Below are 26,184 nucleotides of genomic sequence, written 5' to 3'. Positions count from 1 at the left end.
ATCCATATGCCAACGACCATACCACGCTGAATACATCGGTTCTCGTCCGATCACCGAAATTAAGCAGCGTCGGGATAGCGTTCGCGGTTAGTACTTAGATGGGGGACCGCTTGGGAACACCGCGTGTTGTTGGCTCCCAACAACTTTTTTACCTTTTTGTCAAAGTTTTTAAATACTTTCCTAGTTGTTGTTGTTTTTTATTTTTTTTTTCAGAAAGTCTCATTGCACAAGTATCGGAATACGAAGGTAGATAGTAAGCAAAAAAAAGCATCTAAGTATCTAAAATAAGCCAGTACATTAGAGTGTTATATAGTATCTACTACGTTTTGTGAGTCACTTATGCGCGGTATTATGGGAAATAGGATTAGATATTGTATCTGCAAACTTGCAGATACATTTAAAAGATAATATCAATTAAAGAAATACATATATTTTAAATGCGAAATAGCGAAATAAGAGCTTAACTGTTGAACAGCTGATGGCTGTGATGAAGAGACTGTGCAAATTTGCTTCCGGATAAAAACTGAAATTTTACTCCGGCTATAGTCCCAATCTCACTTACTTGAAAGAGTAGTTTACTCATATAACGAATTCTAGGAAATCCATATGCCAACGACCATACCACGCTGAATACATCGGTTCTCGTCCGATCACCGAAATTAAGCAGCGTCGGGATAGCGGGCGCGGTTAGTACTTAGATGGGGGACCGCTTGGGAACACCGCGTGTTGTTGGCTCCCAACAACTTTTTTTACCTTTTTGTCAAAGTTTTTAAATACTTTCCTAGTTGTTGTTGTTTTTTTATTTTTTTTTCAGAAAGTCTCATTTTTTTTGGGCAGTATACTCAACATTGCACAAGTATCGGAATACGAAGGTAGATAGTAAGCAAAAAAAAGCATCTAAGTATCTAAAATAAGCCAGTACATTAGAGTGTTATATAGTATCTACTACGTTTTGTGAGTCACTTATGCGCGGTATTATGGGAAATAGGATTAGATATTGTATCTGCAAACTTGCAGATACATTTAAAAGATAATATCAATTAAAGAAATACATATATTTTAAATGCGAAATAGCGAAATAAGAGCTTAACTGTTGAACAGCTGATGGCTGTGATGAAGAGACTGTGCATATTTGCCTCCGGATAAAAACTGAAATTTTACTCCGGCTATAGTCCCAAACTCACTTACGTGAAAGAGTAGTTTACTCATATAACGAATTCTAGGAAATCCATATGCCAACGACCATACCACGCTGAATACATCGGTTCTCGTCCGATCACCGAAATTAAGCAGCGTCGGGATAGCGGGCGCGGTTAGTACTTAGATGGGGGACCGCTTGGGAACACCGCGTGTTGTTGGCTCCCAACAACTTTTTTACCTTTTTGTCAAAGTTTTTTAATACTTTCCTAGTTGTTGTTGTTTTTTATTTTTTTTTTTCAGAAAGTCTCATTGCACAAGTATCGGAATACGAAGGTAGATAGTAAGCCAAAAAAAAGTATCTAAGTATCTAAAATAAGCCAGTACATTAGAGTGTTAAATAGTATCTACTACGTTTTGTGAGTCACTATGCGCGGTATTATGAGAAATAGGATTAGATATTGTATCTGCAAACTTGCAGATACATTTAAAAGATAATATCAATTAAAGAAATACATATATTTAAATGCGAAATAGCGAAATAAGAGCTTAACTGTTGAACAGCTGATGGCTGTGATGAAGAGACTGTGCAAATTTGCCTCCGGATAAAAACTGAAATTTTACTCCGGCTATAGTCCCAAACTCACTTACGTGAAAAAGTAGTTTACTCATATAACGAATTCTAGGAAATCCATATGCCAACGACCATACCACGCTGAATACATCGGTTCTCGTCCGATCACCGAAATTAAGCAGCGTCGGGATAGCGGGCGCGGTTAGTACTTAGATGGGGGACCGCTTGGGAACACCGCGTGTTGTTGGCTCCCAACAACTTTTTTACCTTTTTGTCAAAGTTTTTAAATACTTTCCTAGTTGTTGTTGTTTTTTTATTTTTTTTTTTTCAGAAAGTCTCATTTTTTTTTTTTGGGCAGTATACACAACATTGCACAAGTATCGGAATACGAAGGTAGATAGTAAGCAAAAAAAAAGTATCTAAGTATCTAAAATAAGCCAGTACATTAGAGTGTTAAATAGTATCTACTACGTTTTGTGAGTCACTTATGCGCGGTATTATGGGAAATAGGATTAGATATTGTATCTGCAAACTTGCAGATACATATAAAAGATAATATCAATTAAAGAAATACATATATTTTAAATGCGAAATAGCGAAATAAGAGCTTAACTGTTGAACAGCTGATGGCTGTGATGAAGAGACTGTGCAAATTTGCCTCCGGATAAAAACTGAAATTTTACTCCGGCTATAGTCCCAAACTCACTTACGTGAAAGAGTAGTTTACTCATATAACGAATTCTAGGAAATCCATATGCCAACGACCATACCACGCTGAATACATCGGTTCTCGTCCGATCACCGAAATTAAGCAGCGTCGGGATAGCGTTCGCGGTTAGTACTTAGATGGGGGACCGCTTGGGAACACCGCGTGTTGTTGGCTCCCAACAACTTTTTTACCTTTTTGTCAAAGTTTTTAAATACTTTCCTAGTTGTTGTTTTTTATTTTTTTTTTTCAGAAAGTCTCATTTTGTTTTTTTTGGCAGTATACACAACATTGCACAAGTATCGGAATACGAAGGTAGATAGTAAGCAAAAAAAAGCATCTAAGTATGTAAAATAAGCCAGTACATTAGAGTGTTAAATAGTATCTACTACGTTTTGTGAGTCACTTATGCGCGGTATTATGGGAAATAGGATTAGATATTGTATCTGCAAACTTGCAGATACATTTAAAAGATAATATCAATTAAAGAAATACATATATTTTAAATGCGAAATAGCGAAATAAGAGCTTAACTGTTGAACAGCTGATGGCTGTGATGAAGAGACTGCAAATTTGCCTCCGGATAAAAACTGAAATTTTACTCCGGCTATAGTCCCAATCTCACTTACGTGAAAGAGTAGTTTACTCATATAACGAATTCTAGGAAATCCATATGCCAACGACCATACCACGCTGAATACATCGGTTCTCGTCCGATCACCGAAATTAAGCAGCGTCGGGATAGCGGGCGCGGTTAGTACTTAGATGGGGGACCGCTTGGGAACACCGCGTGTTGTTGGCTCCCAACAACTTTTTTACCTTTTTGTCAAAGTTTTTAAATACTTTCCTAGTTGTTGTTGTTTTTTATTTTTTTTTTTTTCAGAAAGTCTCATTGCACAAGTATCGGAATACGAAGGTAGATAGTAAGCAAAAAAAAGCATCTAAGTATCTAAAATAAGCCAGTACATTAGAGTGTTAAATAGTATCTACTACGTTTTGTGAGTCACTTATGCGCGGTATTATGGGAAATAGGATTAGATATTGTATCTGCAAACTTGCAGATACATTTAAAAGATAATATCAATTAAAGAAATACATATATTTTAAATGCGAAATAGCGAAATAAAAGCTTAACTGTTGAACAGCTGATGGCTGTGATGAAGAGACTGTGCAAATTTGCCTCCGGATAAAAACTGAAATTTTACTCCGGCTATAGTCCCAAACTCACTTACGTGAAAGAGTAGTTTACTCATATAACGAATTCTAGGAAATCCATATGCCAACGACCATACCACGCTGAATACATCGGTTCTCGTCCGATCACCGAAATTAAGCAGCGTCGGGATAGCGTTCGCGGTTAGTACTTAGATGGGGGACCGCTTGGGAACACCGCGTGTTGTTGGCTCCCAACAACTTTTTTACCTTTTTGTCAAAGTTTTTAAATACTTTCCTAGTTGTTGTTGTTTTTTATTTTTTTTTTTCAGAAAGTCTCATTGCACAAGTATCGGAATACGAAGGTAGATAGTAAGCAAAAAAAAGCATCTAAGTATCTAAAATAAGCCAGTACATTAGAGTGTTAAATAGTATCTACTACGTTTTGTGAGTCACTTATGCGCGGTATTATGGGAAATAGGATTAGATATTGTATCTGCAAACTTGCAGATACATTTAAAAGATAATATCAATTAAAGAAATACATATATTTTAAATGCGAAATAGCGAAATAAGAGCTTAACTGTTGAACAGCTGATGGCTGTGATGAAGAGACTGTGCAAATTTGCCTCCGGATAAAAACTGAAATTTTACTCCGGCTATAGTCCCAAACTCACTTACGTGAAAGAGTAGTTTACTCATATAACGAATTCTAGGAAATCCATATGCCAACGACCATACCACGCTGAATACATCGGTTCTCGTCCGATCACCGAAATTACGCAGCGTCGGGATAGCGGGCGCGGTTAGTACTTAGATGGGGGACCGCTTGGGAACACCGCGTGTTGTTGGCTCCCAACAACTTTTTTACCTTTTTGTCAAAGTTTTTAAATACTTTCCTAGTTGTTGTTGTTTTTTATTTTTTTTTTTTTTTCAGAAAGTCTCATTTTTTTTGGGCAGTATACTCAACATTGCACAAGTATCGGAATACGAAGGTAGATAGTAAGCAAAAAAAAGCATCTAAGTATCTAAAATAAGCCAGTACATTAGAGTGTTAAATAGTATCTACTACGTTTTGTGAGTCACTTATGCGCGGTATTATGGGAAATAGGATTAGATATTGTATCTGCAAACTTGCAGATACATTTAAAAGATAATATCAATTAAAGAAATACATATATTTTAAATGCGAAATAGCGAAATAAGAGCTTAACTGTTGAACAGCTGATGGCTGTGATGAAGAGACTGTGCAAATTTGCCTCCGGATAAAAACTGAAATTTTACTGCGGCTATAGTCCCAAACTCACTTACGTGAAAGAGTAGTTTACTCATATAACGAATTCTAGGAAATCCATATGCCAACGACCATACCACGCTGAATACATCGGTTCTCGTCCGATCACCGAAATTAAGCAGCGTCGGGATAGCGGGCGCGGTTAGTACTTAGATGGGGGACCGCTTGGGAACACCGCGTGTTGTTGGCTCCCAACAACTTTTTTTTACCTTTTTGTCAAAGTTTTTAAATACTTTCCTAGTTGTTGTTGTTGTTTTTTTTTTTTTTTTTTTTCAGAAAGTCTCATTTTTTTTGGGCAGTATACTCAACATTGCACAAGTATCGGAATACGAAGGTAGATAGTAAGCAAAAAAAAGCATCTAAGTATCTAAAATAAGCCAGTACATTAGAGTGTTATATAGTATCTACTACGTTTTGTGAGTCACTTATGCGCGGTATTATGGGAAATAGGATTAGATATTGTATCTGCAAACTTGCAGATACATTTAAAAGATAATATCAATTAAAGAAATACATATATTTTAAATGCGAAATAGCGAAATAAGAGCTTAACTGTTGAACAGCTGATGGCTGTGATGAAGAGACTGTGCAAATTTGCTTCCGGATAAAAACTGAAATTTTACTCCGGCTATAGTCCCAATCTCACTTACGTGAAAGAGTAGTTTACTCATATAACGAATTCTAGGAAATCCATATGCCAACGACCATACCACGCTGAATACATCGGTTCTCGTCCGATCACCGAAATTAAGCAGCGTCGGGATAGCGTTCGCGGTTAGTACTTAGATGGGGGACCGCTTGGGAACACCGCGTGTTGTTGGCTCCCAACAACTTTTTTTACCTTTTTGTCAAAGTTTTTAAATACTTTCCTAGTTGTTGTTGTTTTTTTATTTTTTTTTCAGAAAGTCTCATTTTTTTTGGGCAGTATACTCAACATTGCACAAGTATCGGAATACGAAGGTAGATAGTAAGCAACAAAAGGATTTAAGTATCTAAAATAAGCCAGTACATTAGAGTGTTATATAGTATCTACTACGTTTTGTGAGTCACTTATGCGCGGTATTATGGGAAATAGGATTAGATATTGTATCTGCAAACTTGCAGATACATTTAAAAGATAATATCAATTAAAGAAATACATATATTTTAAATGCGAAATAACGAAATAAGAGCTTAACTGTTGAACAGCTGATGGCTGTGATGAAGAGACTGTGCATATTTGCCTCCGGATAAAAACTGAAATTTTACTCCGGCTATAGGACCAAACTCACTTACGTGAAAGAGTAGTTTACTCATATAACGAATTCTAGGAAATCCATATGCCAACGACCATACCACGCTGAATACATCGGTTCTCGTCCGATCACCGAAATTAAGCAGCGTCGGGATAGCGGGCGCGGTTAGTACTTAGATGGGGGACCGCTTGGGAACACCGCGTGTTGTTGGCTCCCAACAACTTTTTTACCTTTTTGTCAAAGTTTTTTAATACTTTCCTAGTTGTTGTTGTTTTTTATTTTTTTTTTCAGAAAGTCTCATTGCACAAGTATCGGAATACGAAGGTAGATAGTAAGCCAAAAAAAAGCATCTAAGTATCTAAAATAAGCCAGTACATTAGAGTGTTAAATAGTATCTACTACGTTTTGTGAGTCACTATGCGCGGTATTATGAGAAATAGGATTAGATATTGTATCTGCAAACTTGCAGATACATATAAAAGATAATATCAATTAAAGAAATACATATATTTTAAATGCGAAATAGCGAAATAAGAGCTTAACTGTTGAACAGCTGATGGCTGTGATGAAGAGACTGTGCAAATTTGCCTCCGGATAAAAACTGAAATTTTACTCCGGCTATAGTCCCAAACTCACTTACGTGAAAGAGTAGTTTACTCATATAACGAATTCTAGGAAATCCATATGCCAACGACCATACCACGCTGAATACATCGGTTCTCGTCCGATCACCGAAATTAAGCAGCGTCGGGATAGCGGGCGCGGTTAGTACTTAGATGGGGGACCGCTTGGGAACACCGCGTGTTGTTGGCTCCCAACAACTTTTTTACCTTTTTGTCAAAGTTTTTAAATACTTTCCTAGTTGTTGTTGTTTTTTATTTTTTTTTTTTTCAGAAAGTCTCATTGCACAAGTATCGGAATACGAAGGTAGATAGTAAGCAAAAAAAAGCATCTAAGTATCTAAAATAAGCCAGTACATTAGAGTGTTAAATAGTATCTACTACGTTTTGTGAGTCACTTATGCGCGGTATTATGGGAAATAGGATTAGATATTGTATCTGCAAACTTGCAGATACATATAAAAGATAATATCAATTAAAGAAATACATATATTTTAAATGCGAAATAGCGAAATAAGAGCTTAACTGTTGAACAGCTGATGGCTGTGATGAAGAGACTGTGCAAATTTGCCTCCGGATAAAAACTGAAATTTTACTCCGGCTATAGTCCCAAACTCACTTACGTGAAAGAGTAGTTTACTCATATAACGAATTCTAGGAAATCCATATGCCAACGACCATACCACGCTGAATACATCGGTTCTCGTCCGATCACCGAAATTAAGCAGCGTCGGGATAGCGTTCGCGGTTAGTACTTAGATGGGGGACCGCTTGGGAACACCGCGTGTTGTTGGCTCCCAACAACTTTTTTACCTTTTTGTCAAAGTTTTTAAATACTTTCCTAGTTGTTGTTGTTTTTTATTTTTTTTTTTTCAGAAAGTCTCATTGCACAAGTATCGGAATACGAAGGTAGATAGTAAGCAAAAAAAAGCATCTAAGTATCTAAAATAAGCCAGTACATTAGAGTGTTAAATAGTATCTACTACGTTTTGTGAGTCACTTATGCGCGGTATTATGGGAAATAGGATTAGATATTGTATCTGCAAACTTGCAGATACATTTAAAAGATAATATCAATTAAAGAAATACATATATTTTAAATGCGAAATAGCGAAATAAGAGCTTAACTGTTGAACAGCTGATGGCTGTGATGAAGAGACTGCAAATTTGCCTCCGGATAAAAACTGAAATTTTACTCCGGCTATAGTCCCAATCTCACTTACGTGAAAGAGTAGTTTACTCATATAACGAATTCTAGGAAATCCATATGCCAACGACCATACCACGCTGAATACATCGGTTCTCGTCCGATCACCGAAATTAAGCAGCGTCGGGATAGCGGGCGCGGTTAGTACTTAGATGGGGGACCGCTTGGGAACACCGCGTGTTGTTGGCTCCCAACAACTTTTTTACCTTTTTGTCAAAGTTTTTAAATACTTTCCTAGTTGTTGTTGTTTTTTATTTTTTTTTTTTTTTCAGAAAGTCTCATTTTTTTTGGGCAGTATACTCAACATTGCACAAGTATCGGAATACGAAGGTAGATAGTAAGCAAAAAAAAGCATCTAAGTATCTAAAATAAGCCAGTACATTAGAGTGTTATATAGTATCTACTACGTTTTGTGAGTCACTTATGCGCGGTATTATGGGAAATAGGATTAGATATTGTATCTGCAAACTTGCAGATACATTTAAAAGATAATATCAATTAAAGAAATACATATATTTTAAATGCGAAATAGCGAAATAAGAGCTTAACTGTTGAACAGCTGATGGCTGTGATGAAGAGACTGTGCAAATTTGCTTCCGGATAAAAACTGAAATTTTACTCCGGCTATAGTCCCAATCTCACTTACGTGAAAGAGTAGTTTACTCATATAACGAATTCTAGGAAATCCATATGCCAACGACCATACCACGCTGAATACATCGGTTCTCGTCCGATCACCGAAATTAAGCAGCGTCGGGATAGCGGGCGCGGTTAGTACTTAGATGGGGCACCGCTTGGGAACACCGCGTGTTGTTGGCTCCCAACAACTTTTTTTACCTTTTTGTCAAAGTTTTTAAATACTTTCCTAGTTGTTGTTGTTTTTTTATTTTTTTTTCAGAAAGTCTCATTTTTTTTGGGCAGTATACTCAACATTGCACAAGTATCGGAATACGAAGGTAGATAGTAAGCAAAAAAAAGCATCTAAGTATCTAAAATAAGCCAGTACATTAGAGTGTTATATAGTATCTACTACGTTTTGTGAGTCACTTATGCGCGGTATTATGGGAAATAGGATTAGATATTGTATCTGCAAACTTGCAGATACATTTAAAAGATAATATCAATTAAAGAAATACATATATTTTAAATGCGAAATAGCGAAATAAGAGCTTAACTGTTGAACAGCTGATGGCTGTGATGAAGAGACTGTGCATATTTGCCTCCGGATAAAAACTGAAATTTTACTCCGGCTATAGTCCCAAACTCACTTACGTGAAAGAGTAGTTTACTCATATAACGAATTCTAGGAAATCCATATGCCAACGACCATACCACGCTGAATACATCGGTTCTCGTCCGATCACCGAAATTAAGCAGCGTCGGGATAGCGGGCGCGGTTAGTACTTAGATGGGGGACCGCTTGGGAACACCGCGTGTTGTTGGCTCCCAACAACTTTTTTACCTTTTTGTCAAAGTTTTTAAATACTTTCCTAGTTGTTGTTGTTTTTTATTTTTTTTTCAGAAAGTCTCATTGCACAAGTATCGGAATACGAAGGTAGATAGTAAGCAAAAAAAAGTATCTAAGTATCTAAAATAAGCCAGTACATTAGAGTGTTAAATAGTATCTACTACGTTTTGTGAGTCACTATGCGCGGTATTATGAGAAATAGGATTAGATATTGTATCTGCAAACTTGCAGATACATATAAAAGATAATATCAATTAAAGAAATACATATATTTTAAATGCGAAATAGCGAAATAAGAGCTTAACTGTTGAACAGCTGATGGCTGTGATGAAGAGACTGTGCAAATTTGCCTCCGGATAAAAACTGAAATTTTACTCCGGCTATAGTCCCAAACTCACTTACGTGAAAGAGTAGTTTACTCATATAACGAATTCTAGGAAATCCATATGCCAACGACCATACCACGCTGAATACATCGGTTCTCGTCCGATCACCGAAATTAAGCAGCGTCGGGATAGCGGGCGCGGTTAGTACTTAGATGGGGGACCGCTTGGGAACACCGCGTGTTGTTGGCTCCCAACAACTTTTTTACCTTTTTGTCAAAGTTTTTTAATACTTTCCTAGTTGTTGTTGTTTTTTATTTTTTTTTCAGAAAGTCTCATTGCAAAAGTATCGGAATACGAAGGTAGATAGTAAGCCAAAAAAAAGCATCTAAGTATCTAAAATAAGCCAGTACATTAGAGTGTTAAATAGTATCTACTACGTTTTGTGAGTCACTATGCGCGGTATTATGAGAAATAGGATTAGATATTGTATCTGCAAACTTGCAGATACATTTAAAAGATAATATCAATTAAAGAAATACATATATTTTAAATGCGAAATAGCGAAATAAGAGCTTAACTGTTGAACAGCTGATGGCTGTGATGAAGAGACTGTGCAAATTTGCCTCCGGATAAAAACTGAAATTTTACTCCGGCTATAGTCCCAAACTCACTTACGTGAAAAAGTAGTTTACTCATATAACGAATTCTAGGAAATCCATATGCCAACGACCATACCACGCTGAATACATCGGTTCTCGTCCGATCACCGAAATTAAGCAGCGTCGGGATAGCGTTCGCGGTTAGTACTTAGATGGGGGACCGCTTGGGAACACCGCGTGTTGTTGGCTCCCAACAACTTTTTTACCTTTTTGTCAAAGTTTTTAAATACTTTCCTAGTTGTTGTTGTTTTTTTATTTTTTTTTTCAGAAAGTCTCATTTTTTTTTTTGGGCAGTATACACAACATTGCACAAGTATCGGAATACGAAGGTAGATAGTAAGCAAAAAAAAGTATCTAAGTATCTAAAACAAGCCAGTACATTAGATTGTTAAATAGTATCTACTACGTTTTGTGAGTCACTTATGCGCGGTATTATGAGAAATAGGATTAGATATTGTATCTGCAAACTTGCAGATACATATAAAAGATAATATCAATTAAAGAAATACATATATTTTAAATGCGAAATAGCGAAATAAGAGCTTAACTGTTGAACAGCTGATGGCTGTGATGAAGAGACTGTGCAAATTTGCCTCCGGATAAAAACTGAAATTTTACTCCGGCTATAGTCCCAATCTCACTTACGTGAAAGAGTAGTTTACTCATATAACGAATTCTAGGAAATCCATATGCCAACGACCATACCACGCTGAATACATCGGTTCTCGTCCGATCACCGAAATTAAGCAGCGTCGGGATAGCGGGCGCGGTTAGTACTTAGATGGGGGACCGCTTGGGAACACCGCGTGTTGTTGGCTCCCAACAACTTTTTTTACCTTTTTGTAAAAGTTTTTAAATACTTTCCTAGTTGTTGTTGTTTTTTTATTTTTTTTTTTTCAGAAAGTCTCATTTTTTTTTTTGGGCAGTATACACAACATTGCACAAGTATCGGAATACGAAGGTAGATAGTAAGCAAAAAAAAGTATCTAAGTATCTAAAATAAGCCAGTACATTAGAGTGTTAAATAGTATCTACTACGTTTTGTGAGTCACTATGCGCGGTATTATGAGAAATAGGATTAGATATTGTATCTGCAAACTTGCAGATACATTTAAAAGATAATATCAATTAAAGAAATACATATATTTTAAATGCGAAATAGCGAAATAAGAGCTTAACTGTTGAACAGCTGATGGCTGTGATGAAGAGACTGTGCAAATTTGCCTCCGGATAAAAACTGAAATTTTACTCCGGCTATAGTCCCAAACTCACTTACGTGAAAGAGTAGTTTACTCATATAACGAATTCTAGGAAATCCATATGCCAACGACCATACCACGCTGAATACATCGGTTCTCGTCCGATCACCGAAATTAAGCAGCGTCGGGATAGCGGGCGCGGTTAGTACTTAGATGGGGGACCGCTTGGGAACACCGCGTGTTGTTGGCTCCCAACAACTTTTTTACCTTTTTGTCAAAGTTTTTAAATACTTTCCTAGTTGTTGTTGTTTTTTTATTTTTTTTTTTCAGAAAGTCTCATATTTTTTTTTGGGCAGTATACACAACATTGCACAAGTATCGGAATACGAAGGTAGATAGTAAGCAAAAAAAAGTATCTAAGTATCTAAAATAAGCCAGTACATTAGAGTGTTAAATAGTATCTACTACGTTTTGTGAGTCACTATGCGCGGTATTATGAGAAATAGGATTAGATATTGTATCTGCAAACTTGCAGATACATTTAAAAGATAATATCAATTAAAGAAATACATATATTTTAAATGCGAAATAGCGAAATAAGAGCTTAACTGTTGAACAGCTGATGGCTGTGATGAAGAGACTGTGCAAATTTGCCTCCGGATAAAAACTGAAATTTTACTCCGGCTATAGTCCCAAACTCACTTACGTGAAAGAGTAGTTTACTCATATAACGAATTCTAGGAAATCCATATGCCAACGACCATACCACGCTGAATACATCGGTTCTCGTCCGATCACCGAAATTAAGCAGCGTCGGGATAGCGGGCGCGGTTAGTACTTAGATGGGGGACCGCTTGGGAACACCGCGTGTTGTTGGCTCCCAACAACTTTTTTACCTTTTTGTCAAAGTTTTTAAATACTTTCCTAGTTGTTGTTGTTTTTTTATTTTTTTTTTTTCAGAAAGTCTCATATTTTTTTTTGGGCAGTATACACAACATTGCACAAGTATCGGAATACGAAGGTAGATAGTAAGCAAAAAAAAGTATCTAAGTATCTAAAATAAGCCAGTACATTAGAGTGTTAAATAGTATCTACTACGTTTTGTGAGTCACTATGCGCGGTATTATGAGAAATAGGATTAGATATTGTATCTGCAAACTTGCAGATACATTTAAAAGATAATATCAATTAAAGAAATACATATATTTTAAATGCGAAATAGCGAAATAAGAGCTTAACTGTTGAACAGCTGATGGCTGTGATGAAGAGACTGTGCAAATTTGCCTCCGGATAAAAACTGAAATTTTACTCCGGCTATAGTCCCAAACTCACTTACGTGAAAGAGTAGTTTACTCATATAACGAATTCTAGGAAATCCATATGCCAACGACCATACCACGCTGAATACATCGGTTCTCGTCCGATCACCGAAATTAAGCAGCGTCGGGATAGCGGGCGCGGTTAGTACTTAGATGGGGGACCGCTTGGGAACACCGCGTGTTGTTGGCTCCCAACAACTTTTTTACCTTTTTGTCAAAGTTTTTAAATACTTTCCTAGTTGTTGTTGTTTTTTATTTTTTTTTTTTCAGAAAGTCTCATTGCACAAGTATCGGAATACGAAGGTAGATAGTAAGCCAAAAAAAGCATCTAAGTATCTAAAATAAGCCAGTACATTAGAGTGTTAAATAGTATCTACTACGTTTTGTGAGTCACTATGCGCGGTATTATGAGAAATAGGATTAGATATTGTATCTGCAAACTTGCAGATACATTTAAAAGATAATATCAATTAAAGAAATACATATATTTTAAATGCGAAATAGCGAAATAAGAGCTTAACTGTTGAACAGCTGATGGCTGTGATGAAGAGACTGTGCAAATTTGCCTCCGGATAAAAACTGAAATTTTACTCCGGCTATAGTCCCAATCTCACTCACGTGAAAGAGTAGTTTACTCATATAACGAATTCTAGGAAATCCATATGCCAACGACCATACCACGCTGAATACATCGGTTCTCGTCCGATCACCGAAATTAAGCAGCGTCGGGATAGCGGGCGCGGTTAGTACTTAGATGGGGGACCGCTTGGGAACACCGCGTGTTGTTGGCTCCCAACAACTTTTTTTACCTTTTTGTAAAAGTTTTTAAATACTTTCCTAGTTGTTGTTGTTTTTTTATTTTTTTTTTTCAGAAAGTCTCATATTTTTTTTTGGGCAGTATACACAACATTGCACAAGTATCGGAATACGAAGGTAGATAGTAAGCAAAAAAAAGTATCTAAGTATCTAAAATAAGCCAGTACATTAGAGTGTTAAATAGTATCTACTACGTTTTGTGAGTCACTATGCGCGGTATTATGAGAAATAGGATTAGATATTGTATCTGCAAACTTGCAGATACATTTAAAAGATAATATCAATTAAAGAAATACATATATTTTAAATGCGAAATAGCGAAATAAGAGCTTAACTGTTGAACAGCTGATGGCTGTGATGAAGAGACTGTGCAAATTTGCCTCCGGATTAAAACTGAAATTTTACTCCGGCTATAGTCCCAATCTCACTTACGTGAAAGAGTAGTTTACTCATATAACGAATTCTAGGAAATCCATATGCCAACGACCATACCACGCTGAATACATCGGTTCTCGTCCGATCACCGAAATTAAGCAGCGTCGGGATAGCGGGCGCGGTTAGTACTTAGATGGGGGACCGCTTGGGAACACCGCGTGTTGTTGGCTCCCAACAACTTTTTTTACCTTTTGTCAAAGTTTTTAAATACTTTCCTAGTTGTTGTTGTTTTTTTTTTTTTTTTTTTTTCAGAAAGTCTCATTTTTTTTGGGCAGTATACTCAACATTGCACAAGTATCGGAATACGAAGGTAGATAGTAAGCAAAAAAAAGCATCTAAGTATCTAAAATAAGCCAGTACATTAGAGTGTTATATAGTATCTACTACGTTTTGTGAGTCACTTATGCGCGGTATTATGGGAAATAGGATTAGATATTGTATCTGCAAACTTGCAGATACATTTAAAAGATAATATCAATTAAAGAAATACATATGTATATTTTAAATGCGAAATAGCGAAATAAGAGCTTAACTGTTGAACAGCTGATGGCTGTGATGAAGAGACTGTGCAAATTTGCCTCCGGATAAAAACTGAAATTTTACTCCGGCTATAGTCCCAAACTCACTTACGTGAAAGAGTAGTTTACTCATATAACGAATTCTTGGAAATCCATATGCCAACGACCATACCACGCTGAATACATCGGTTCTCGTCCGATCACCGAAATTAAGCAGCGTCGGGATAGCGGGCGCGGTTAGTACTTAGATGGGGGACCGCTTGGGAACACCGCGTGTTGTTGGCTCCCAACAACTTTTTTACCTTTTTGTCAAAGTTTTTAAATACTTTCCTAGTTGTTGTTGTTTTTTATTTTTTTTTTCAGAAAGTCTCATTGCACAAGTATCGGAATACGAAGGTAGATAGTAAGCCAAAAAAAGCATCTAAGTATCTAAAATAAGCCAGTACATTAGAGTGTTAAATAGTATCTACTACGTTTTGTGAGTCACTATGCGCGGTATTATGAGAAATAGGATTAGATATTGTATCTGCAAACTTGCAGATACATTTAAAAGATAATATCAATTAAAGAAATACATATATTTTAAATGCGAAATAGCGAAATAAGAGCTTAACTGTTGAACAGCTGATGGCTGTGATGAAGAGACTGTGCAAATTTGCCTCCGGATAAAAACTGAAATTTTACTCCGGCTATAGTCCCAATCTCACTTACGTGAAAGAGTAGTTTACTCATATAACGAATTCTAGGAAATCCATATGCCAACGACCATACCACGCTGAATACATCGGTTCTCGTCCGATCACCGAAATTAAGCAGCGTCGGGATAGCGGGCGCGGTTAGTACTTAGATGGGGGACCGCTTGGGAACACCGCGTGTTGTTGGCTCCCAACAACTTTTTTACCTTTTTGTCAAAGTTTTTAAATACTTTCCTAGTTGTTGTTGTTTTTTATTTTTTTTTTTCAGAAAGTCTCTTTTTTTTTTGGGCAGTATACACAACATTGCACAAGTATCGGAATATGAAGGTAGATAGTAAGCAAAAAAAGTATCTAAGTATCTAAAATAAGCCAGTACATTAGAGTGTTAAATAGTATCTACTACGTTTTGTGAGTCACTATGCGCGGTATTATGAGAAATAGGATTAGATATTGTATCTGCAAACTTGCAGATACATTTAAAAGATAATATCAATTAAAGAAATACATATATTTTAAATGCGAAATAGCGAAATAAGAGCTTAACTGTTGAACAGCTGATGGCTGTGATGAAGAGACTGTGCAAATTTGCCTCCGGATAAAAACTGAAATTTTACTCCGGCTATAGTCCCAATCTCACTTATGTGAAAGAGTAGTTTACTCATATAACGAATTCTAGGAAATCCATATGCCAACGACCATACCACGCTGAATACATCGGTTCTCGTCCGATCACCGAAATTAAGCAGCGTCGGGATAGCGGGCGCGGTTAGTACTTAGATGGGGGACCGCTTGGGAACACCGCGTGTTGTTGGCTCCCAACAACTTTTTTACCTTTTTGTCAAAGTTTTTAAATACTTTCCTAGTTGTTGTTGTTTTTTTATTTTTTTTTTTTCAGAAAGTCTCATTTTTTTTTTGGGCAGTATACACAACATTGCACAAGTATCGGAATACGAAGGTAGATAGTAAGCAAAAAAAAGTATCTAAGTATCTAAAATAAGCCAGTACATTAGAGTGTTATATAGTATCTACTACGTTTTGTGAGTCACTTATGCGCGGTATTATGGGAAATAGGATTAGATATTGTATCTGCAAACTTGCAGATACATTTAAAAGATAATATCAATTAAAGAAATACATATATTTTAAATGCGAAATAGCGAAATAAGAGCTTAACTGTTGAACAGCTGATGGCTGTGATGAAGAGACTGTGCAAATTTGCCTCCGGATAAAAACTGAAATTTTACTCCGGCTATAGTCCCAAACTCACTTACGTGAAAGAGTAGTTTACTCATATAACGAATTCTAGGAAATCCATATGCCAACGACCATACCACGCTGAATACATCGGTTCTCGTCCGATCACCGAAATTAAGCAGCGTCGGGATAGCGGGCGCGGTTAGTACTTAGATGGGGGACCGCTTGGGAACACCGCGTGTTGTTGGCTCCCAACAACTTTTTTACCTTTTTGTCAAAGTTTTTAAATACTTTCCTAGTTGTTGTTGTTTTTTATTTTTTTTTTTTTCAGAAAGTCTCATTGCACAAGTATCGGAATACGAAGGTAGATAGTAAGCCAAAAAAAGCATCTAAGTATCTAAAATAAGCCAGTACATTAGAGTGTTAAATAGTATCTACTACGTTTTGTGAGTCACTATGCGCGGTATTATGAGAAATAGGATTAGATATTGTATCTGCAAACTTGCAGATACATTTAAAAGATAATATCAATTAAAGAAATACATATATTTTAAATGCGAAATAGCGAAATAAGAGCTTAACTGTTGAACAGCTGATGGCTGTGATGAAGAGACTGTGCAAATTTGCCTCCGGATAAAAACTGAAATTTTACTCCGGCTATAGTCCCAATCTCACTTACGTGAAAGAGTAGTTTACTCATATAACGAATTCTAGGAAATCCATATGCCAACGACCATACCACGCTGAATACATCGGTTCTCGTCCGATCACCGAAATTAAGCAGCGTCGGGATAGCGGGCGCGGTTAGTACTTAGATGGGGGACCGCTTGGGAACACCGCGTGTTGTTGGCTCCCAACAACTTTTTTACCTTTTTGTCAAAGTTTTTAAATACTTTCCTAGTTGTTGTTGTTTTTTATTTTTTTTTTTTTTCAGAAAGTCTCTTTTTTTTTTGGGCAGTATACACAACATTGCACAAGTATCGGAATATGAAGGTAGATAGTAAGCAAAAAAAGTATCTAAGTATCTAAAATAAGCCAGTACATTAGAGTGTTAAATAGTATCTACTACGTTTTGTGAGTCACTATGCGCGGTATTATGAGAAATAGGATTAGATATTGTATCTGCAAACTTGCAGATACATTTAAAAGATAATATCAATTAAAGAAATACATATATTTTAAATGCGAAATAGCGAAATAAGAGCTTAACTGTTGAACAGCTGATGGCTGTGATGAAGAGACTGTGCAAATTTGCCTCCGGATAAAAACTGAAATTTTACTCCGGCTATAGTCCCAATCTCACTTACGTGAAAGAGTAGTTTACTCATATAACGAATTCTAGGAAATCCATATGCCAACGACCATACCACGCTAAATACATCGGTTCTCGTCCGATCACCGAAATTAAGCAGCGTCGGGATAGCGGGCGCGGTTAGTACTTAGATGGGGGACCGCTTGGGAACACCGCGTGTTGTTGGCTCCCAACAACTTTTTTACCTTTTTGTCAAAGTTTTTAAATACTTTCCTAGTTGTTGTTGTTTTTTTATTTTTTTTTTTCAGAAAGTCTCATTTTTTTTTTGGGCAGTATACACAACATTGCACAAGTATCGGAATACGAAGGTAGATAGTAAGCAAAAAAAAGTATCTAAGTATCTAAAATAAGCCAGTACATTAGAGTGTTAAATAGTATCTACTACGTTTTGTGAGTCACTATGCGCGGTATTATGAGAAATAGGATTAGATATTGTATCTGCAAACTTGCAGATACATTTAAAAGATAATATCAATTAAAGAAATACATATATTTTAAATGCGAAATAGCGAAATAAGAGCTTAACTGTTGAACAGCTGATGGCTGTGATGAAGAGACTGTGCAAATTTGCCTCCGGATAAAAACTGAAATTTTACTCCGGCTATAGTCCCAAACTCACTTACGTGAAAGAGTAGTTTACTCATATAACGAATTCTAGGAAATCCATATGCCAACGACCATACCACGCTGAATACATCGGTTCTCGTCCGATCACCGAAATTAAGCAGCGTCGGGATAGCGGGCGCGGTTAGTACTTAGATGGGGGACCGCTTGGGAACACCGCGTGTTGTTGGCTCCCAACAACTTTTTTACCTTTTTGTCAAAGTTTTTAAATACTTTCCTAGTTGTTGTTGTTTTTTTATTTTTTTTTTTTCAGAAAGTCTCATATTTTTTTTTGGGCAGTATACACAACATTGCACAAGTATCGGAATACGAAGGTAGATAGTAAGCAAAAAAAAGTATCTAAGTATCTAAAATAAGCCAGTACATTAGAGTGTTAAATAGTATCTACTACGTTTTGTGAGTCACTATGCGCGGTATTATGAGAAATAGGATTAGATATTGTATCTGCAAACTTGCAGATACATTTAAAAGATAATATCAATTAAAGAAATACATATATTTTAATAGCGAAATAGCGAAATAAGAGCTTAACTGTTGAACAGCTGATGGCTGTGATGAAGAGACTGTGCAAATTTGCCTCCGGATAAAAACTGAAATTTTACTCCGGCTATAGTCCCAAACTCACTTACGTGAAAGAGTAGTTTACTCATATAACGAATTCTAGGAAATCCATATGCCAACGACCATACCACGCTGAATACATCGGTTCTCGTCCGATCACCGAAATTAAGCAGCGTCGGGATAGCGGGCGCGGTTAGTACTTAGATGGGGGACCGCTTGGGAACACCGCGTGTTGTTGGCTCCCAACAACTTTTTTACCTTTTTGTCAAAGTTTTTAAATACTTTCCTAGTTGTTGTTGTTTTTTATTTTTTTTTTTTCAGAAAGTCTCATTGCACAAGTATCGGAATACGAAGGTAGATAGTAAGCCAAAAAAAGCATCTAAGTATCTAAAATAAGCCAGTACATTAGAGTGTTAAATAGTATCTACTACGTTTTGTGAGTCACTATGCGCGGTATTATGAGAAATAGGATTAGATATTGTATCTGCAAACTTGCAGATACATTTAAAAGATAATATCAATTAAAGAAATACATATATTTTAAATGCGAAATAGCGAAATAAGAGCTTAACTGTTGAACAGCTGATGGCTGTGATGAAGAGACTGTGCAAATTTGCCTCCGGATAAAAACTGAAATTTTACTCCGGCTATAGTCCCAATCTCACTTACGTTAAAGAGTAGTTTACTCATATAACGAATTCTAGGAAATCCATATGCCAACGACCATACCACGCTGAATACATCGGTTCTCGTCCGATCACCGAAATTAAGCAGCGTCGGGATAGCGGGCGCGGTTAGTACTTAGATGGGGGACCGCTTGGGAACACCGCGTGTTGTTGGCTCCCAACAACTTTTTTTACCTTTTTGTAAAAGTTTTTAAATACTTTCCTAGTTGTTGTGGTTTTTTTATTTTTTTTTTTCAGAAAGTCTCATTTTTTTTTTGGGCAGTATACACAACATTGCACAAGTATCGGAATACGAAGGTAGATAGTAAGCAAAAAAAAGTATCTAAGTATCTAAAATAAGCCAGTACATTAGAGTGTTAAATAGTATCTACTACGTTTTGTGAGTCACTATGCGCGGTATTATGAGAAATAGGATTAGATATTGTATCTGCAAACTTGCAGATACATTTAAAAGATAATATCAATTAAAGAAATACATATATTTTAAATGCGAAATAGCGAAATAAGAGCTTAACTGTTGAACAGCTGATGGCTGTGATGAAGAGACTGTGCAAATTTGCCTCCGGATAAAAACTGAAATTTTACTCCGGCTATAGTCCCAAACTCACTTACGTGAAAGAGTAGTTTACTCATATAACGAATTCTAGGAAATCCATATGCCAACGACCATACCACGCTGAATACATCGGTTCTCGTCCGATCACCGAAATTAAGCAGCGTCGGGATAGCGGGCGCGGTTAGTACTTAGATGGGGGACCGCTTGGGAACACCGCGTGTTGTTGGCTCCCAACAACTTTTTTTACCTTTTGTCAAAGTTTTTAAATACTTTCCTAGTTGTTGTTGTTTTTTTTTTTTTTTTTTTCAGAAAGTCTCATTGCACAAGTATCGGAATACGAAGGTAGATAGTAAGCCAAAAAAAGCATCTAAGTATCTAAAATAAGCCAGTACATTAGAGTGTTAAATAGTATCTACTACGTTTTGTGAGTCACTATGCGCGGTATTATGAGAAATAGGATTAGATATTGTATCTGCAAACTTGCAGATACATTTAAAAGATAATATCAATTAAAGAAATACATATATTTTAAATGCGAAATAGCGAAATAAGAGCTTAACTGTTGAACAGCTGATGGCTGTGATGAAGAGACTGTGCAAATTTGCCTCCGGATAAAAACTGAAATTTTACTCCGGCTATAGTCCCAATCTCACTTACGTGAAAGAGTAGTTTACTCATATAACGAATTCTAGGAAATCCATATGCCAACGACCATACCACGCTGAATACATCGGTTCTCGTCCGATCACCGAAATTAAGCAGCGTCGGGATAGCGGGCGCGGTTAGTACTTAGATGGGGGACCGCTTGGGAACACCGCGTGTTGTTGGCTCCCAACAACTTTTTTACCTTTTTGTCAAAGTTTTTAAATACTTTCCTAGTTGTTGTTGTTTTTTATTTTTTTTTTTTCAGAAAGTCTCTTTTTTTTTTGGGCAGTATACACAACATTGCACAAGTATCGGAATATGAAGGTAGATAGTAAGCAAAAAAAGTATCTAAGTATCTAAAATAAGCCAGTACATTAGAGTGTTAAATAGTATCTACTACGTTTTGTGAGTCACTATGCGCGGTATTATGAGAAATAGGATTAGATATTGTATCTGCAAACTTGCAGATACATTTAAAAGATAATATCAATTAAAGAAATACATATATTTTAAATGCGAAATAGCGAAATAAGAGCTTAACTGTTGAACAGCTGATGGCTGTGATGAAGAGACTGTGCAAATTTGCCTCCGGATAAAAACTGAAATTTTACTCCGGCTATAGTCCCAAACTCACTTACGTGAAAGAGTAGTTTACTCATATAACGAATTCTAGGAAATCCATATGCCAACGACCATACCACGCTGAATACATCGGTTCTCGTCCGATCACCGAAATTAAGCAGCGTCGGGATAGCGGGCGCGGTTAGTACTTAGATGGGGGACCGCTTGGGAACACCGCGTGTTGTTGGCTCCCAACAACTTTTTTACCTTTTTGTCAAAGTTTTTAAATACTTTCCTAGTTGTTGTTGTTTTTTATTTTTTTTTTTTCAGAAAGTCTCATTGCACAAGTATCGGAATACGAAGGTAGATAGTAAGCAAAAAAAAGTATCTAAGTATCTAAAATAAGCCAGTACATTAGAGTGTTATATAGTATCTACTACGTTTTGTGAGTCACTTATGCGCGGTATTATGGGAAATAGGATTAGATATTGTATCTGCAAACTTGCAGATACATTTAAAAGATAATATCAATTAAAGAAATACATATATTTTAAATGCGAAATAGCGAAATAAGAGCTTAACTGTTGAACAGCTGATGGCTGTGATGAAGAGACTGTGCAAATTTGCCTCCGGATAAAAACTGAAATTTTACTCCGGCTATAGTCCCAAACTCACTTACGTGAAAGAGTAGTTTACTCATATAACGAATTCTAGGAAATCCATATGCCAACGACCATACCACGCTGAATACATCGGTTCTCGTCCGATCACCGAAATTAAGCAGCGTCGGGATAGCGGGCGCGGTTAGTACTTAGATGGGGGACCGCTTGGGAACACCGCGTGTTGTTGGCTCCCAACAACTTTTTTACCTTTTTGTCAAAGTTTTTAAATACTTTCCTAGTTGTTGTTGTTTTTTTATTTTTTTTTTTTTCAGAAAGTCTCATTTTTTTTTTGGGCAGTATACACAACATTGCACAAGTATCGGAATACGAAGGTAGATAGTAAGCAAAAAAAAGTATCTAAGTATCTAAAATAAGCCAGTACATTAGAGTGTTAAATAGTATCTACTACGTTTTGTGAGTCACTATGCGCGGTATTATGAGAAATAGGATTAGATATTGTATCTGCAAACTTGCAGATACATTTAAAAGATAATATCAATTAAAGAAATACATATATTTTAAATGCGAAATAGCGAAATAAGAGCTTAACTGTTGAACAGCTGATGGCTGTGATGAAGAGACTGTGCAAATTTGCCTCCGGATAAAAACTGAAATTTTACTCCGGCTATAGTCCCAAACTCACTTACGTGAAAGAGTAGTTTACTCATATAACGAATTCTAGGAAATCCATATGCCAACGACCATACCACGCTGAATACATCGGTTCTCGTCCGATCACCGAAATTAAGCAGCGTCGGGATAGCGGGCGCGGTTAGTACTTAGATGGGGGACCGCTTGGGAACACCGCGTGTTGTTGGCTCCCAACAACTTTTTTACCTTTTTGTCAAAGTTTTTAAATACTTTCCTAGTTGTTGTTGTTTTTTTATTTTTTTTTTTTCAGAAAGTCTCATATTTTTTTTTGGGCAGTATACACAACATTGCACAAGTATCGGAATACGAAGGTAGATAGTAAGCAAAAAAAAGTATCTAAGTATCTAAAATAAGCCAGTACATTAGAGTGTTAAATAGTATCTACTACGTTTTGTGAGTCACTATGCGCGGTATTATGAGAAATAGGATTAGATATTGTATCTGCAAACTTGCAGATACATTTAAAAGATAATATCAATTAAAGAAATACATATATTTTAAATGCGAAATAGCGAAATAAGAGCTTAACTGTTGAACAGCTGATGGCTGTGATGAAGAGACTGTGCAAATTTGCCTCCGGATAAAAACTGAAATTTTACTCCGGCTATAGTCCCAAACTCACTTACGTGAAAGAGTAGTTTACTCATATAACGAATTCTAGGAAATCCATATGCCAACGACCATACCACGCTGAATACATCGGTTCTCGTCCGATCACCGAAATTAAGCAGCGTCGGGATAGCGGGCGCGGTTAGTACTTAGATGGGGGACCGCTTGGGAACACCGCGTGTTGTTGGCTCCCAACAACTTTTTTACCTTTTTGTCAAAGTTTTTAAATACTTTCCTAGTTGTTGTTGTTTTTTATTTTTTTTTTTTCAGAAAGTCTCATTGCACAAGTATCGGAATACGAAGGTAGATAGTAAGCCAAAAAAAGCATCTAAGTATCTAAAATAAGCCAGTACATTAGAGTGTTAAATAGTATCTACTACGTTTTGTGAGTCACTATGCGCGGTATTATGAGAAATAGGATTAGATATTGTATCTGCAAACTTGCAGATACATTTAAAAGATAATATCAATTAAAGAAATACATATATTTTAAATGCGAAATAGCGAAATAAGAGCTTAACTGTTGAACAGCTGATGGCTGTGATGAAGAGACTGTGCAAATTTGCCTCCGGATAAAAACTGAAATTTTACTCCGGCTATAGTCCCAATCTCACTTACGTTAAAGAGTAGTTTACTCATATAACGAATTCTAGGAAATCCATATGCCAACGACCATACCACGCTGAATACATCGGTTCTCGTCCGATCACCGAAATTAAGCAGCGTCGGGATAGCGGGCGCGGTTAGTACTTAGATGGGGGACCGCTTGGGAACACCGCGTGTTGTTGGCTCCCAACAACTTTTTTTACCTTTTTGTAAAAGTTTTTAAATACTTTCCTAGTTGTTGTGGTTTTTTTATTTTTTTTTTTCAGAAAGTCTCATTTTTTTTTTGGGCAGTATACACAACATTGCACAAGTATCGGAATACGAAGGTAGATAGTAAGCAAAAAAAAGTATCTAAGTATCTAAAATAAGCCAGTACATTAGAGTGTTAAATAGTATCTACTACGTTTTGTGAGTCACTATGCGCGGTATTATGAGAAATAGGATTAGATATTGTATCTGCAAACTTGCAGATACATTTAAAAGATAATATCAATTAAAGAAATACATATATTTTAAATGCGAAATAGCGAAATAAGAGCTTAACTGTTGAACAGCTGATGGCTGTGATGAAGAGACTGTGCAAATTTGCCTCCGGATAAAAACTGAAATTTTACTCCGGCTATAGTCCCAAACTCACTTACGTGAAAGAGTAGTTTACTCATATAACGAATTCTAGGAAATCCATATGCCAACGACCATACCACGCTGAATACATCGGTTCTCGTCCGATCACCGAAATTAAGCAGCGTCGGGATAGCGGGCGCGGTTAGTACTTAGATGGGGGACCGCTTGGGAACACCGCGTGTTGTTGGCTCCCAACAACTTTTTTTACCTTTTGTCAAAGTTTTTAAATACTTTCCTAGTTGTTGTTGTTTTTTTTTTTTTTTTTTTTTCAGAAAGTCTCATTGCACAAGTATCGGAATACGAAGGTAGATAGTAAGCCAAAAAAAGCATCTAAGTATCTAAAATAAGCCAGTACATTAGAGTGTTAAATAGTATCTACTACGTTTTGTGAGTCACTATGCGCGGTATTATGAGAAATAGGATTAGATATTGTATCTGCAAACTTGCAGATACATTTAAAAGATAATATCAATTAAAGAAATACATATATTTTAAATGCGAAATAGCGAAATAAGAGCTTAACTGTTGAACAGCTGATGGCTGTGATGAAGAGACTGTGCAAATTTGCCTCCGGATAAAAACTGAAATTTTACTCCGGCTATAGTCCCAATCTCACTTACGTGAAAGAGTAGTTTACTCATATAACGAATTCTAGGAAATCCATATGCCAACGACCATACCACGCTGAATACATCGGTTCTCGTCCGATCACCGAAATTAAGCAGCGTCGGGATAGCGGGCGCGGTTAGTACTTAGATGGGGGACCGCTTGGGAACACCGCGTGTTGTTGGCTCCCAACAACTTTTTTACCTTTTTGTCAAAGTTTTTAAATACTTTCCTAGTTGTTGTTGTTTTTTATTTTTTTTTTTTCAGAAAGTCTCTTTTTTTTTTGGGCAGTATACACAACATTGCACAAGTATCGGAATATGAAGGTAGATAGTAAGCAAAAAAAGTATCTAAGTATCTAAAATAAGCCAGTACATTAGAGTGTTAAATAGTATCTACTACGTTTTGTGAGTCACTATGCGCGGTATTATGAGAAATAGGATTAGATATTGTATCTGCAAACTTGCAGATACATTTAAAAGATAATATCAATTAAAGAAATACATATATTTTAAATGCGAAATAGCGAAATAAGAGCTTAACTGTTGAACAGCTGATGGCTGTGATGAAGAGACTGTGCAAATTTGCCTCCGGATAAAAACTGAAATTTTACTCCGGCTATAGTCCCAAACTCACTTACGTGAAAGAGTAGTTTACTCATATAACGAATTCTAGGAAATCCATATGCCAACGACCATACCACGCTGAATACATCGGTTCTCGTCCGATCACCGAAATTAAGCAGCGTCGGGATAGCGGGCGCGGTTAGTACTTAGATGGGGGACCGCTTGGGAACACCGCGTGTTGTTGGCTCCCAACAACTTTTTTACCTTTTTGTCAAAGTTTTTAAATACTTTCCTAGTTGTTGTTGTTTTTTATTTTTTTTTTTTCAGAAAGTCTCATTGCACAAGTATCGGAATACGAAGG

The 26,184-nt window shown here is 36.5% G+C and overlaps 43 pseudogenes; all 43 read left to right on the top strand.

Moving 5' to 3' along the window:
* Positions 1-8: 8 nt before the first annotated feature.
* On the top strand, positions 9-135 carry LOC128920690 (5S ribosomal RNA; annotated as a pseudogene).
* Positions 136-608: 473 nt separating this feature from the next.
* Positions 609-735, top strand: LOC128921272 (5S ribosomal RNA; annotated as a pseudogene).
* Positions 736-1,234: 499 nt separating this feature from the next.
* LOC128921270 (5S ribosomal RNA) lies at positions 1,235-1,361 on the top strand (annotated as a pseudogene).
* A 473-nt stretch (positions 1,362-1,834) lies between these two features.
* On the top strand, positions 1,835-1,961 carry LOC128921269 (5S ribosomal RNA; annotated as a pseudogene).
* Positions 1,962-2,467: 506 nt separating this feature from the next.
* LOC128920689 (5S ribosomal RNA) lies at positions 2,468-2,594 on the top strand (annotated as a pseudogene).
* Positions 2,595-3,092: 498 nt separating this feature from the next.
* On the top strand, positions 3,093-3,219 carry LOC128921268 (5S ribosomal RNA; annotated as a pseudogene).
* Positions 3,220-3,695: 476 nt separating this feature from the next.
* LOC128920687 (5S ribosomal RNA) lies at positions 3,696-3,822 on the top strand (annotated as a pseudogene).
* Positions 3,823-4,296: 474 nt separating this feature from the next.
* On the top strand, positions 4,297-4,423 carry LOC128920771 (5S ribosomal RNA; annotated as a pseudogene).
* A 503-nt stretch (positions 4,424-4,926) lies between these two features.
* On the top strand, positions 4,927-5,053 carry LOC128921267 (5S ribosomal RNA; annotated as a pseudogene).
* A 506-nt stretch (positions 5,054-5,559) lies between these two features.
* LOC128920686 (5S ribosomal RNA) lies at positions 5,560-5,686 on the top strand (annotated as a pseudogene).
* A 498-nt stretch (positions 5,687-6,184) lies between these two features.
* On the top strand, positions 6,185-6,311 carry LOC128921266 (5S ribosomal RNA; annotated as a pseudogene).
* Positions 6,312-6,784: 473 nt separating this feature from the next.
* LOC128921265 (5S ribosomal RNA) lies at positions 6,785-6,911 on the top strand (annotated as a pseudogene).
* A 476-nt stretch (positions 6,912-7,387) lies between these two features.
* LOC128920685 (5S ribosomal RNA) lies at positions 7,388-7,514 on the top strand (annotated as a pseudogene).
* Positions 7,515-7,987: 473 nt separating this feature from the next.
* On the top strand, positions 7,988-8,114 carry LOC128921264 (5S ribosomal RNA; annotated as a pseudogene).
* A 503-nt stretch (positions 8,115-8,617) lies between these two features.
* On the top strand, positions 8,618-8,744 carry LOC128920727 (5S ribosomal RNA; annotated as a pseudogene).
* A 499-nt stretch (positions 8,745-9,243) lies between these two features.
* Positions 9,244-9,370, top strand: LOC128921263 (5S ribosomal RNA; annotated as a pseudogene).
* Positions 9,371-9,841: 471 nt separating this feature from the next.
* On the top strand, positions 9,842-9,968 carry LOC128921262 (5S ribosomal RNA; annotated as a pseudogene).
* A 472-nt stretch (positions 9,969-10,440) lies between these two features.
* LOC128920684 (5S ribosomal RNA) lies at positions 10,441-10,567 on the top strand (annotated as a pseudogene).
* Positions 10,568-11,069: 502 nt separating this feature from the next.
* Positions 11,070-11,196, top strand: LOC128921261 (5S ribosomal RNA; annotated as a pseudogene).
* A 504-nt stretch (positions 11,197-11,700) lies between these two features.
* LOC128921259 (5S ribosomal RNA) lies at positions 11,701-11,827 on the top strand (annotated as a pseudogene).
* A 502-nt stretch (positions 11,828-12,329) lies between these two features.
* LOC128921258 (5S ribosomal RNA) lies at positions 12,330-12,456 on the top strand (annotated as a pseudogene).
* Positions 12,457-12,959: 503 nt separating this feature from the next.
* Positions 12,960-13,086, top strand: LOC128921257 (5S ribosomal RNA; annotated as a pseudogene).
* A 474-nt stretch (positions 13,087-13,560) lies between these two features.
* Positions 13,561-13,687, top strand: LOC128921256 (5S ribosomal RNA; annotated as a pseudogene).
* A 503-nt stretch (positions 13,688-14,190) lies between these two features.
* LOC128921255 (5S ribosomal RNA) lies at positions 14,191-14,317 on the top strand (annotated as a pseudogene).
* Positions 14,318-14,823: 506 nt separating this feature from the next.
* On the top strand, positions 14,824-14,950 carry LOC128921254 (5S ribosomal RNA; annotated as a pseudogene).
* Positions 14,951-15,422: 472 nt separating this feature from the next.
* LOC128921253 (5S ribosomal RNA) lies at positions 15,423-15,549 on the top strand (annotated as a pseudogene).
* A 498-nt stretch (positions 15,550-16,047) lies between these two features.
* LOC128921252 (5S ribosomal RNA) lies at positions 16,048-16,174 on the top strand (annotated as a pseudogene).
* A 503-nt stretch (positions 16,175-16,677) lies between these two features.
* Positions 16,678-16,804, top strand: LOC128921251 (5S ribosomal RNA; annotated as a pseudogene).
* Positions 16,805-17,279: 475 nt separating this feature from the next.
* On the top strand, positions 17,280-17,406 carry LOC128921250 (5S ribosomal RNA; annotated as a pseudogene).
* Positions 17,407-17,907: 501 nt separating this feature from the next.
* On the top strand, positions 17,908-18,034 carry LOC128920741 (5S ribosomal RNA; annotated as a pseudogene).
* Positions 18,035-18,535: 501 nt separating this feature from the next.
* LOC128921248 (5S ribosomal RNA) lies at positions 18,536-18,662 on the top strand (annotated as a pseudogene).
* Positions 18,663-19,165: 503 nt separating this feature from the next.
* LOC128921247 (5S ribosomal RNA) lies at positions 19,166-19,292 on the top strand (annotated as a pseudogene).
* A 474-nt stretch (positions 19,293-19,766) lies between these two features.
* LOC128921246 (5S ribosomal RNA) lies at positions 19,767-19,893 on the top strand (annotated as a pseudogene).
* Positions 19,894-20,395: 502 nt separating this feature from the next.
* Positions 20,396-20,522, top strand: LOC128921245 (5S ribosomal RNA; annotated as a pseudogene).
* Positions 20,523-20,996: 474 nt separating this feature from the next.
* LOC128921244 (5S ribosomal RNA) lies at positions 20,997-21,123 on the top strand (annotated as a pseudogene).
* Positions 21,124-21,622: 499 nt separating this feature from the next.
* LOC128921243 (5S ribosomal RNA) lies at positions 21,623-21,749 on the top strand (annotated as a pseudogene).
* Positions 21,750-22,224: 475 nt separating this feature from the next.
* On the top strand, positions 22,225-22,351 carry LOC128921242 (5S ribosomal RNA; annotated as a pseudogene).
* A 503-nt stretch (positions 22,352-22,854) lies between these two features.
* On the top strand, positions 22,855-22,981 carry LOC128921241 (5S ribosomal RNA; annotated as a pseudogene).
* A 503-nt stretch (positions 22,982-23,484) lies between these two features.
* LOC128921240 (5S ribosomal RNA) lies at positions 23,485-23,611 on the top strand (annotated as a pseudogene).
* Positions 23,612-24,085: 474 nt separating this feature from the next.
* LOC128921239 (5S ribosomal RNA) lies at positions 24,086-24,212 on the top strand (annotated as a pseudogene).
* A 502-nt stretch (positions 24,213-24,714) lies between these two features.
* LOC128921237 (5S ribosomal RNA) lies at positions 24,715-24,841 on the top strand (annotated as a pseudogene).
* Positions 24,842-25,317: 476 nt separating this feature from the next.
* On the top strand, positions 25,318-25,444 carry LOC128921236 (5S ribosomal RNA; annotated as a pseudogene).
* Positions 25,445-25,943: 499 nt separating this feature from the next.
* LOC128921235 (5S ribosomal RNA) lies at positions 25,944-26,070 on the top strand (annotated as a pseudogene).
* The last annotated feature ends 114 nt before the right edge of the window (positions 26,071-26,184 follow it).

Source organism: Zeugodacus cucurbitae, chromosome 3 (assembly GCF_028554725.1).
Source record: "Zeugodacus cucurbitae isolate PBARC_wt_2022May chromosome 3, idZeuCucr1.2, whole genome shotgun sequence".
NCBI classification, from domain to species: Eukaryota; Metazoa; Arthropoda; class Insecta; order Diptera; family Tephritidae; genus Zeugodacus; species Zeugodacus cucurbitae.
This window is presented reverse-complemented; position numbering and strand designations above follow the sequence as displayed.